Source organism: Microtus oregoni, unplaced genomic scaffold, assembly GCF_018167655.1.
Source record: "Microtus oregoni isolate MIOR12 unplaced genomic scaffold, Mior012 000014F_ref0000157, whole genome shotgun sequence".
Classification (NCBI taxonomy): Eukaryota; Metazoa; Chordata; class Mammalia; order Rodentia; family Cricetidae; genus Microtus; species Microtus oregoni.
Window position 1 is genome coordinate 34646139 of NW_024543073.1, and position 13357 is coordinate 34659495.

Genomic DNA, 13357 nt, shown 5'->3' on the forward strand with positions numbered 1-13357 from the left:
TCAGTAGTCCTCATTGTCCACTATGTTCAGCAAGTCCGGTTTTATCCCATGCTTTTTCAGACCCAGGCCAGCTGCCCTTGGTGAGTTCCCCATAGAACATCCCCATTGTCTCAGTGCGTGGGTGCACCCCTTGCGGTCCTGAGTTCCTTGCTCGTGCTCTCTCTCCTTCTGCTCCTGATTTGGACATTGAGATTTCAGACCGGTGCTCCAATGTGGGTCTCTGTCTCTGTCTCCTTTCATCGCCTGATGAAGGTTAATATTCAGGAGGATGTCTATATGTTTGTCTTTGAATTCACCTTCTTATTTAGCTTCTCTAGGATCGCGAATTATAAGCTCATTGTCCTTTATTTATGTGATAGCCATATTCTTTAGGAACTTCTCTCACGAGACTTCCCCCTGTGTTACTGTCAATATTTCAAAGAAAATTTATTTTTATATATTTTGTTTCAAGTTTGAAATTATGTAGAATATAATGAAATGAGAAGATTTGGTGAAGTAGCGATTTTATTGTGCATAACTTTTTAATATTTATGGTAGACTTTCATTAGGTCCTGTTCTTTATTAATGTGCTCTGTCCTTTTTGAAGCACTATGAAAATTAGCACAGCTCTCACAGACATTGTCTATGTTGATACACTCTACATTTTCATCACAGTTTGTTTGACATTTGAAATTGATGACAAAATGATACCACTACATTCTTTTTTAAAAACTAGGTTTAAGGAGATCTGTGCAGGAAATAAATATATTTTATATATGTACATGTGTGCATATATATGCTATGTGTGATTTTGTACCTAGCCAATACTGTATAAGTATTACTTAATGTATTAATTTTCCTGAGGAATAGAAACATTTGATTCTTTCTTGGATGACGGGGGCATCTTTCAGTATGGGGCGGCTTTCTAATGAGGTTATTTGCTGGGATGTTTGTTACCTTAGGATAAGGGATGATTGCAATAAATGGGCCTACTTTGTTATTAGTAGGTTGGAACTTTTAGCTGCCCACCAATGCCAGGTAGAGGATAAGAGGTAAATGTTGGGTTGATGCTAATGGCCAAAGACAAAAAATCAATGATGGTTTCATATATGGTTCCATGAAAAGTCAAAGAAGAGTTTGAAGAACTTCCGTGTTCCTGAACACACCTTGCCTTAATCATGTCTTCATCAGCCTAATCATCTGTCCTTTTAAGTGTCTTTATATTAAACTATTAAACATGTGTCTCTGAGTTCTATTAAAAAGGCTAATGCTAGTGTTAATATAAATGATAAAATAATTTTAAGTTAAAAAAAACTAGGTTTAATCTAATAGAAGCTGTATGATACTTTGTACTAATTGTTTTAGCCTACAGCTTATATTATTTTTACAATACTGAAATTCAGACTTTAAGTAAAATAAAATTATTTTAAAAACTTTAGCTACAATAATTTTCCAAATCTATCTGTCCTTTGAGGTTTAAAACATAAGTTTCATATCTTTATGCGATGTCCATGAAGTGATTCTTGGTTTTGCTATATTATTTACCCATGATAGAACAAGAAGAGAAAGGACTTAACACGCTTTAATGATACCTTAAGGAAGGAGACTGGTTTGACTTTATATAGTCACATAATTCCTATTGGAAAGCAGAGCTAATAATCTTGCAAGATTCTACAGAATGTGGCCTCACTCTCTCCCATGCTCAGCAACATGCTAAATGGTTTTATGCTGTGTGTTGTGAAGTTTTGACCTCGTTCAGACTTCATACCACTTTTTCTTTTTAATATTAAAAACGAGTTTATATTTGTACCTGAGTATAACCACTTGAGTACAATACCCTTGGAGGCCAGAAGAGGGAGCCAAATCCCATGGAGTTGCAGTTCCATGAAATGTCAGCCATCTGACGTGGGTGCTGGGAACCCAACTCTGGTAGAGTAGCAAGTGTTCTTAATCACCAAGTCACCTCTCAAGCCCTGAACTTCCAATCCTTTAAGAAACATTTTTTTTTATGTTTTATGGAGGATTAAGCTGTTTCATAGTATTATTAGTGAGTCTGACACTGACATAGTTATCTATGTTACTCAACCATAGGCAAGAAGAGAGATTTCAATATAAAACATTATAAACTAATATACACAAGCATTCAAGCTTAAAAATGACCAACCCATGGGCATCTTAAAAAAAAGTGAAAAACTTTTGTTCACTAACTATATTATTTCATACTTTCATTTTAACAAAACAGTACTGACCACTAAATGTGAAAAATTAGCTACATAATATATTTTGTTTCATATAACTATTTTACATCAGTTTTATATAAATTGTATATGTGGATAAAGAAAATGATATAATTATTTTAAATGCAGGTCATTTATAACATAATAAAAATTATAGGGCAAACAAATCAGGTCTTGCTTTGCCATCAATAAGTTGTTAAACTCAAAAAGAGAGCAGTAGTCTAAAGTCTTCAAACTACAAATTCTTTTCCACATATAATGTGCAGTGATTGCAATAGGGCAGTTAATAAAATAAAAATAAGTAATTTATATACTCTTTACAGAAAATATTAGGGACATAACAAAGTAGGTAATATGTACAGATGTAATTTATCTAATGTTGATATTGGAAAAAACATAAAATTATAAGCATTCTTAAAGCGTTATAACGTGGAATATCATATTTTCAAGTGAAAATTAAGATGAAGGTCACCAAAAATGTTAAAAATGAAATATTTGGACTATACATAGGGCTAATAAGACTTTTGCATAGTAACAAAAATCCAAACCTGAATTGTATTCTGTTTAAAGTTTATTTCACATTAAAAAAAAAAGATTTAGCATTTTTGTTGTTTTTGTATGAGTGTTTTCCTTCCACATATGTCTTTGCATCATATGTGTAAAGTGTCCATGGAGACCAGAAGAGGGTGCTGGACCCTAGATCTGAGTTGCAGACAAATTCAGTGTAAGCAGCTATGTGATTGCTGGTATTCAAACCTGGGTCCTCTGGAAGAGCTCATACCTGCAGAGCCATCTCTCCAGCTCCCACATTCCTCTCTATATATAAACATATTACTTGAAATAAAATTCATTTTTAATGGATGGCTATCAAACTGTTTCAGAAAACAACAAAACTTGCATTGGAGTACTCAGTTGTATCACCAGCTCCACATTTTGCATTACATTGGTTTAATATTTGTAGTGCTTTGGTAGAGCTCGAGCGACCACAGCAGCCACAGAATTGTAATGGATGTGTTCTGTATCATTTCCTGCATTATGTGTGTGGGTTGTGGCTGTTCCTTGAGTTCCCATGACTGTTAAGTCAGGAAGTTGGGTTAATTCCTGGCACTGTAGTAGTTTATCCATTACACTAAAGAGCAGATCATATTTCAAATGTTTCTCTGAGATCATTACAAAAATAAAAAGCAAATGGCTCGGTTATCAGCTCTCATTACCAATTGCCCAGCAAATGTTAAAAAGCACACAGGCACACTAAAAATAACCACAGGAAGCAATAATTTCTATGACAAATTGTTGGGCTATTTACTTAGCATGCTAAGTAATATATTTTAGATCAAAGATAAACAGTTTAAAAAGTTACGTTTGGGTTGTTGTGGAGAGGAGAGGAAATTGCTATTCCCTGAAGGCTGATGTACCTTGTAAAATAATCTGTCTTCAAACTCAGGATAAAAAGGAGCCAACAAAACAGATCTGAATTTCACTAGGGCCCCCTGGAGATGCTGCCCATTACATAATTTGCTGTAGTGGTTTGCAGATGTCTCATTTTGTGGGTCAGACTCTGGGCTTTATTTTTCTTTCTATAACTGCTGGAATACATTGGCTCTAAGTTTTTCCTGACTTTCCACCATGTCTGTGCACACAGCCTCATATCTATTTAGAACACACTTGAAGCATTGCCTCCCCTTTTGTTTCAAAGCTCTGGCTGGTGAGAGAGCTTCAAAACTCTGTATGAGAAGTGAGTCAGCTACTTATGATGAAATGACCCTAGATACAGGTCACGCAACTGTTTTGTCAGGAAACTGAACTTACTGAGAAAGGACCCAGTACACATGGTACATTGATTGGCAGAACAATGAGGCAATGGTGTCTAAAGACCCGTCTTCACACATTTGATTTTAGGATACACTCCTGTAACACATACAGAGTCCTTGCTAACATCAATAAAACTTTTCTTGTATGTTCAGAAATCCTACTCAGAAAATACTTTAGATTTGTTTAGAAATTGAGTTTTTTTACGAGCCTAGGTCATAGTCACAAAATAAAAATTCTAATAAGTGAAACTTCCTTCATTTCCTTAAATTGGGGAAGATATCATTTTGCCTTGGGAAGCAGTATAATATATTTGTAATCATCTGAAATGCTCATTAGTCTTATTATATCAGAAGCACTTGTATTTGCTGAAGTAGAAGCAGCTGAGATAAAAGAAATTTGAAAGTGAGATCATCATACATTTAATTTGGGGCCTTTTTAAAGCTGGAAGACTGAGCTATTACTCCTAATGATACCCTTAATATGGAGAATGGATTCCTATTCCTAACCTCTTTGGAATCTCTGATTAAAAGCTACACTGTGAATTCATGGGGAAAAGACATCACTACTATTTTTTAAACTGTCAACGTTTTAGGGACCAACTGCCAATTTGCCAACTAAAAGTAATGTTTAACTGGATTCAAATGAAACATACTTATTGATAAAGAAAACATGTTTCTGTATTGTTCTTTGAATTTTTAGGATAAACTATATCTTTTTTCATAGGTATAAATTAATATAAGCTTGAAATTTCAGAAAACTAGTGTATATTAAGTTTTAGCAATGTACACACAGAATTAAAATCATATAAGCAAACATGTGCACGTGTGAGATTGGAATTGCGATGCAATGGAGGAGGAGGCACTGTGATTGTGCTGTGTGTGAGTCTTCATGGCCTTATCTCTTCAATGCCTGTCTGAGTTCCAGAAAAGTCAGAGATGGCTGCCAGTAAGGCTGGCAAGGGCTCCAGAGAATTCAAGACAAAGGCAGTTTCCCATTTGCCGCGAGCTGGTTTGCAGATCCCTTTAGTCCATATTTATGGACACTGAAATCTAGGACAACCAGTGATAGATATGTGGGCCACATGGTACTGCGTGTAGTGCCACCATCCTGTAGTATCTCACAGCAGAGGTACTTGAGTTGGCAGGGAAAGTTTCAACAGACTTAAAGTACCTCATCACTTGCAACTTGCTATTCATGAGATGAAGAACTGAACTCACTGATCAAGGCTACTGTTGATCCAGATGGTGTCATCCCGTGAATCCACAGGTCTCTGATTGGGAAGAAAGATCAATAGAAGATGGTCTAAGGGTGTCTTGACTTCTTATTCTCTCAGGACCCTAACATTCTTAACAGTTATCTGATATTGGTCACTCCAACAGACTGTATTTCTTTGAATTTTTTTAAAGTTTTACCTTTTTGTAGTTCTATCTGAGCAAGTCAGAGGCTTAGTCTTCTAATCAACCAAATTTCTGCACGCCAATATTTTTTTTTATTTTTATTGAGCTCTACATTTTTCTCTGTTCCCCTCCCTGCCTCTCCCCTCCCTTCAACCTTCCCCCAGTGTCCCCATGCTCCCAATTTACTCAGGAGATCTTTCTTTTTCTACTTCCCATGTAGACTAGATCTATATATGTCTCTCTTAGGTTCCTAATTGTTGTCTAAGTTCTCTGGGATTTGATTTGTGGGCTGGTTTTCTTTGTTTTATGTTTAAAAACCATTTATGAGTGAGTACATGTGATAATTGTCTTTCTGTATCTGGGTTACCTCACTCAAAATGGTATTTTCTAGCTTCATCCATTTGCCAGCAAAATTAAAGGTGTTTTTTTTTTCTGCTGTGTAGTACTCCGTTGTGTAAATATACCACATTTTCCTTATCCATTCTTTGGTCGAGGAGCATTTAGGTTGTTTCCAGGTTCTGGCTATGACAAACAAAGCTGCTATAAACATAGTTGAGCAGAGATCTTTGTGGTACTCTTGAGCATCCTTTGGATATATACCCAAAAGTGGTATTAAATGGTCTTGAGAAAGGTTGTTTCCTAATTTTCTGAGAAATCGCCACACTGACATCCAAAGGGGCTGTACCAGCTTGCATTCTCACAAGCAATGCACAAGTGTTCATTTTACCCCACAACCTTTCCAACAGAAGTTGTTATCAGTGTTTTTGACTTGGCCATTCTTACATGTGTAAGATGCAATCTCAGCATTGTTCTGATTTGCATTTCTCTGATGACTAAGGATGTTGAGTATTTCCTTAAGTGTCTTTCAGCCATTTTAGATTCCTCTGTTGAGAGTTCTCTATTTAGGTCTATACTCTATTTTTTTTCATTGGATTATTTGTTCTTTTGATGATCAATTTCTTGCGTTCTTTGTATATTTTGGGGATCCAATCATACCTATATTTGAGTGTTACTGTGGCTTCAAAGAAGCTATTAATTCTGAAGTAGTTGGTTTTGCACGGGTTGGCTGTTTTTAAAAACTTGTTTGGATTTCAATTATGATGGAGAAGTTACAGTAGAAACACATTTGGGTTTGCACAGACATTATTTCCACTCTTGTGGAACCAATGCCATCAGTTATTATTATGCCTTAGTTTTCCAAGGGCAGAATGTGCATGAGTAGAACAAGTCCTTAGTCTTTTGTACCATGTATGGATGAGCACATGAGTATTTACATATTGGAATATGTTTATATAATGCTACACATGACCATGTACACACACACAAATGCATTACACATGCTCATGCTCTAGTAGCACACACTGACACATGTAGGCAGAGACTTTGCTTTTATTTCCTGACCATCCAGACCTGAATAATCACACAAAAACTTATTAATAACAACACTGTTTGGCCCATGACTCAGATGTATTCCTACCAAGCTCTTACATCTTAAATTAACCTATATCTATTATTTTATATTTTACCATTAGGTTAGTGACTTTTTATCTCACATTTTGCTTCTTGGGCAGCTACATGGCATCTGCTTGACTCTGCCTTCTACTTCCTGCATTCAGTTTAATATTCCTGCCTAGCTCCATAATCTGCCCTGCCATAAGCCAAAGTAGCTTCTTTATTAACAAATCATAATAAAACATATTTGCAGGATACAGATCAGAATCTCTCATTATGAACACTTATATAACTATTCACATAAATACATATTTACTTGGGTTTACTCCCCAGCAATACCCACATGCATATATGTAAAGTTGCAAACATACATACACTTGAACACAAGCACACATATAAAACAGTTGGGCAAAATGTTTCTTGACTTCTATATTCTTTAGTTGCATGTGAATACACAATTATTTTAATACAACTTAAAGTAAAAATTAAATATTCCACCATTATGTATTTGTAACCTCTTTATGTAAGTTATATGATTCTCTTATACAAAGTAACTTCTTTAAGTATATTAAAGAAAACTCAGGGTAAGAAAACTAATGACAAATTTAGAACATATGACAGGTACATGTAGATTTTATAATTTTGCAAAGTAGTGATGTACAGTGATTAGGGGAAACAAACTTCTCATTCTCAGGTACCCTCTTTGTTCTGTCTAGTGACATCTCTGACAAACACCTCAGAACTACACACTGGTGATTACTTTTTTTGACGATAATACAGCCCAGCTTTACATGTTACTTTTAAATCAAAAGGAACATGGGATAGGGACTGGGTGCACTGGAAATGCCAGCTGCAGGAGGGTATCACACTTAATTAAGAAGCATTAAAGTGATATATTGTAAAATGCCAGATCAGAAGAACTGAAACACTTATGTTTTAATAGTTTCTTTTTGGTGACCTTAATTATGCTAATCTGCTTTTGAATACATTGTGACAGGGACTGTCAAATTTAAACTGTCAACATGCTCATTATTGAAACAATAACATTTTGCAGTAATAATTGAATAGTTTAAACATCTTTTTTCTGGGAGTTAGAGTCTTATAAGTTTTATTCATTGTCTACACACTATAATACTTTTGGTGTTTCTGAATGGGATGAGAAGTTTTCAAAATCCTAGTAGTATTTTAAACAGTCAGCACAGTTCAGAAATTGTAGAATCACACAATCTGCTTTGATTAAAAACTATAATTATCAATAGTTCTTTATTTAATATGGCCAAGTTAATGGTATTCCTAAATGGATGATCAGATCTTTTATTCTTCAGTGTTTAGTATTTCATTACTGTCTGTTGCTAAAATCATGATGAGATAATGGCTAATATTTCCTCATAAATAGATGATACATTTTTATTAGCAACTGCGATATCTACTGTACATGTGTTGATATGGCATCAGAGCATGACAAGGACTTGCAGCTGTCATTAGCCATAAATACTGAATCATGGTTGTCAATAATCAAAATTGGTTATGTTTTTATGGTTTCACATTATATGTATCCATATATATGTAATTTCTTTTTAATATTTCCAAGGATCAGACCTCTAAGGTTGCTGTCTTTTTTTCCTTCAAACTACTGAGGCCAGGAATAAAACACGTCAGGAAGACTGTATTAACACTTTGATTCCCCTTTACATGGCTGACTTTTAGGTAGAGTCACGTATTGGTAAATGAAACATTTGCCTTTTATATAGATGTTAAAACTAAGTTCATTTAATCCACCATTAATAAAAGCTAAATAAATAATTAAAGTGTGACCCATACTCTGAAATGTGCTCCAGTGATACAAAGTAAGCAACACTTTTGAGAAGACAATAATTTCTGTATTTCTAACTATATCAGTACTAAAAAATAAAAATAAGATAGGGAGAGAGAGAGAGAAAGAGAGAGAGAGAGAGAGAGAGAGAGAAAGAGAAAGAAAAAGAAAGAGAAAGAGAGAGAGAGAAAGATGTGAAGAGGTGGAAGCAAATATCTAAATGTTTTCAATACTCCAAATGTAGAAATTATGGAAGGTTGATGATGCTTTTAAAAGATAAATGAAAGATTTCATGTTAATTCATTTATGTTTAGTTTTAGTCTTATTTATTTGTGAATTTCTAAGAATAGTATTGAAACTCTACCTTGGAAGCCAGGTAACCCAGCCAATATGAGCAGCTGTTATCTTTCTGTGCTCTGTGAATGCTCATCATCAATGATTTTGGTGAGTACTTTACCAGCTGAAAGATACCATGGATCAAATTTGACCTTACATTCTGGCTAACATGGTAAGCAGCTTAAGGGTCTGCACATACAATTAAGCTAAAAATCTGAGATATATTCAAAATTTTAATATTTAGGTAAACAGTGACTTGTTTCTTTTCAGGGTCAATTTTGAAAAAAAATGTTAAAATTAATTATAGGTGGATGTGTCATCTACTTTAATCATGCATGTAAGCATAATCAGTCAACACACACATATCTATACACAAACAGCAACTGAGTTTCACTCTGCTGCTCAGCTGACCTGGACTTACTCTCTAGGAGATTTTGACTTTGAACTTTCTGTGCTCCTTTGGCTTTTGATTTGAGTACCGGGATCACAGATACATAATAAATGCAGTATTATCCATCACAATCCACCATTTTTTTTAAAAAAAATTTTCTGATTCCACACATAAAATAGTTCACATATCATTAATGTGTTTTGGGTACCCTAAAGTCATATTAGGTAGGGTAGACCATGAGAATACACTTTAATTGTCATCTTTTAAATTTTAATTAATAGTTTTGAACACTTAGCTGTGTAAAGTCTGTTGTTTTCCTTGTGCTGCTACATGGTTGAACCTACAGGCTGTCCAATTAGGTGGTACACATTGCTCTATTACAAAGAGACAAACCCTCACTCCATTTGAAATCTTTCTCCACTGTTATGAGGAGAGTACTTTAGAAAATCCCCTGTTTATCTCATGTGTGTTCTTTTCTTCTAATTTTATATTAATATTTTTAGGACAAAAATGCAATTCTTCTTTAGCTTCAGCATCTGAATCCCAGTACTTAACTACTAGTATTTACTTAGTGTTGTCTCAAAAGTGTGGCTTACTTTGTATCATTGGAACACATCTCAGTGTACAGGTAAGTCACACTTTAGCTATTTATTTAGCTTTTATTAATGGTGGATTAAATCAACTTGATTCTAATACCCATATAAAATACAAATATTTCATTTACTGATACCTGATTTAATTACTTAAAAGCTATCCATGTAGAGGGCAATCACTTGTTGATTTCTTACTAACAAATGAGTTGTCAATAATAGCCACTATGCCCAAAGATATGTAATAAAACACTTACTACCTGAATTGAATCCCCTCCCTATCAAACAATTCATTTATTTATATATTTCTTTTATTGTTTGAGATTATGTAAAGCTCCAACTCCTAGTACCTGCCTGTGATGTAACATTATTTGGAAATAAGTTCTCGGTAGATTATCAGGTTAAGATGATATGGTTAGAGGGGCTTCCAATCTTATCTTTTGAAAAGGAGAAAGTTGTACAAAGATAAGCACACAGGAATAATATCATGTGAGACTAAGAGCAGAGAAGTTAGAGAAGTGGATATGCAGTTAGCCCAGAAATGATAATAGCAGAAACCTATGGTGTACTTGAGTTTTATGAGCCTGTCCCCCTGGCATTTAGATGGGCTGTAACTCAGGAGTTAGGGTAGCAGATGCTCATGGTAGGTCAAATAAAGTTTGACTTTTAGTGGCTTCAGGGTTTGTCCCCTAAATTTAAACAATGAAATTTAGAGACGGCAGATAGTGAGTTTCAGAAAGAAGTTTACTATAGATCCATAGGCAGAAGCAAAGCAGGAGGACAGAAGGCAAAACTCCTCTGCGGCTGCAGGTCCTAGGAAGTGGGGTAGCAACAGACTGCCAGTCTAAGGGACTGTAGTGAGACTTCAGCAGAGCCCAAGGTGAGGCAACAAGAAGAAGCTTATTAGTCCAGTTGGCCAAACATGGAGAGGCGCCCATCTTCTCAGTATCCACCCTGTTCGCATGGGTAGCAAGATAAGGAACCCAAAACCATTATTCTCTTGTAGCCTTCCTAGCTATTAACAAGGACATTCTTGGAGACATGCTTTAGGTCTCTGCCTACCTGCTCAGTTTTTTCCTCTTCGTCTCCCCAATAATTCCTGAACTGCCAACATCCCCAGAGGCTAGAGAAGAGAAAGATATCTCTGGCAGCTCTCAAAATAAGCTAACACCATGTGCACGTTGGCCTCTGACTTCTATCTTTTAGAGCTATGAGGCAGTAGGTCTTTGCTGTTGAGGCCCTCTATATTACAATGTACTATAGTGCATAAATAAACTTTGATTAAAGACCAGTGTTCTTGCAGCTGCTCATTACTTGAGAGATATATAAATGACCGGAGTGACTAAAGTCTGAACAGTTTCCTTTGAAAGACTTCTTAAAATTAGCCATCACTGAGAACTCACAAAGCCAATGGCCAATTTGAGGTGAAGGCCTCTTCAAAAGTAGGCACCTTAGAGAGAAGAGGGGCAGGGGGGGTTTCTGATGGGTTGAAGTGGGATTGGGAGAGCGTGAAATGCAGTCACTCCTCAACATGGGCTTTTTCCCTAACATGATACCTGACAGAGAGATCAGAAAGCAGAGAGTCTTTGCTTCTAAATTAGCCCACAAGTTCCATAAATTTCTTTTCCTTTCCTTTCCTTTCTTTTATTTCTTTGTTTTTTTAAAGATACCTGGCTTGCCTTCTGTGATGGTTTCATGTAATATATAAAGAATAAGTTTCATGAGGACAGAAAGGCGAGACTCAGATTTTATATTTTTGCAACATTTTTATAGCACATAATGTCTGTGAAGAGATGTATCAGTGCAATACTAATTCTGCAGGTCTTTTAAAAATCAATAATTGGTGTTGGTAATAAGAGCTGTGCTGACAACCAGCTGTGAAACCACCCTCATTCCTGCAGAGCCACTGGAAAGGGAATCAGATGATTACCAACTCCAACTATTGCTCGCAGTCAAAGATAAGCTTTAAAAAATTAGTCAAATACCCTTTTTCCCTTAAAATATGTGTCCTGGTATTAAAAGGGATCTATATAAAGAGCTCAGAATAGATCTGCTGCAAATTGTTCCAATCAAGGGTACTTCCCAGTTGGGCTACCGGCCTACATTGTAGAATTCACTCTAGCAGAAGCCCTTCTCCTCCCAATTAAAGAATAAAGGGTGCGACGCCCACAGTCTGTGCAGCATGTTTGCTGTGACTTTTAACTCCTCATTTCACCTTCTGTGTGTGGCTCTTCTTTCTGACACCACCAGGTAGAGGAGCTGAATCCAGTCTGTCCTGTAAATGAGGCTGTTAGCATCTCTTTCACAGTTTTAAAAGTCAATGTGGGAACTCTCTGCTGGGCCTGCTGCTCTCCTACTCATGCAGTCTGGGAAAAATCCAGTCCTTTGCTGTTATTCAAATCAAAGGGAGAAATTTTTGTTACAAAATAAGTTATTCAGAAACGTGTGGCAACAGATTCCATGTCTTAACAGCATATCACCATGAGATGATATCCTGCCTGGATTGTCTTAATGAGGAGATGTGTCTAACCACTGAATATGTAACTTGGATTTTCAGCTTTGGCTTTAGCTGTACTCAAGTGTTTATGACCTTACAAAATCTCTGAATTGCCTAGAGCCCTTTGCTCATTCTCCTCTGTGCTCCCATGGAGCTGATCCAATGGTTCTTTAAGCGGGTTCTGAGCATGAACAAGCTCTGCTGGCCATGGGGCAAGGCAAGCAATGGGCCTTGTGCTCCTTGCTTAATATGGTAGAAAATAGGTATAATAACATCAGCTTCCTTGGGGGGCTCATTGCAATTAATATTTAGAAAATGTTTTGAGATCTCTAAGTTAAAAAAAAAACAATGCAATTGCCAATTATTTAAGTATCTTCTGTCCAATAAAAAGCAAAAACAACAAAACAAAGCAACAACAAAAACAAACAATTTTTAAAAACATACTGTTACTTGGATTATTTTAAACCAAGTTTTCTAAAAGTCACTTGAACAAAAAAGCATAAATTAACATAGCACTTGGAAAACTGTCACCTTGGAAGATTTCTTCTACCTGTGATACCTTTTTAAATGGCCAAAATTTCACAGTCCTACCCCATCCCTTCAGCACCAGGGAAGTCCACCTAAGTGAAGGTCCTTTGCTTTATTGATTTAGATTGGATTTCCATATTGTTCAAATGGTGATGATGCTTAGCTTGGCTTTATTTCAAATTTGAGGAGGAAAAATGAAGAAATATTGGAAAATAAAGAATGGGAGTTAGGGAAAAAAATCTTCATCTAACATTTTGTGAATAAAAGAGCACTTTCCCAAACAGAGGCCTAATTAATGTAAGTTAAACATTCCTATTCGAGTTTT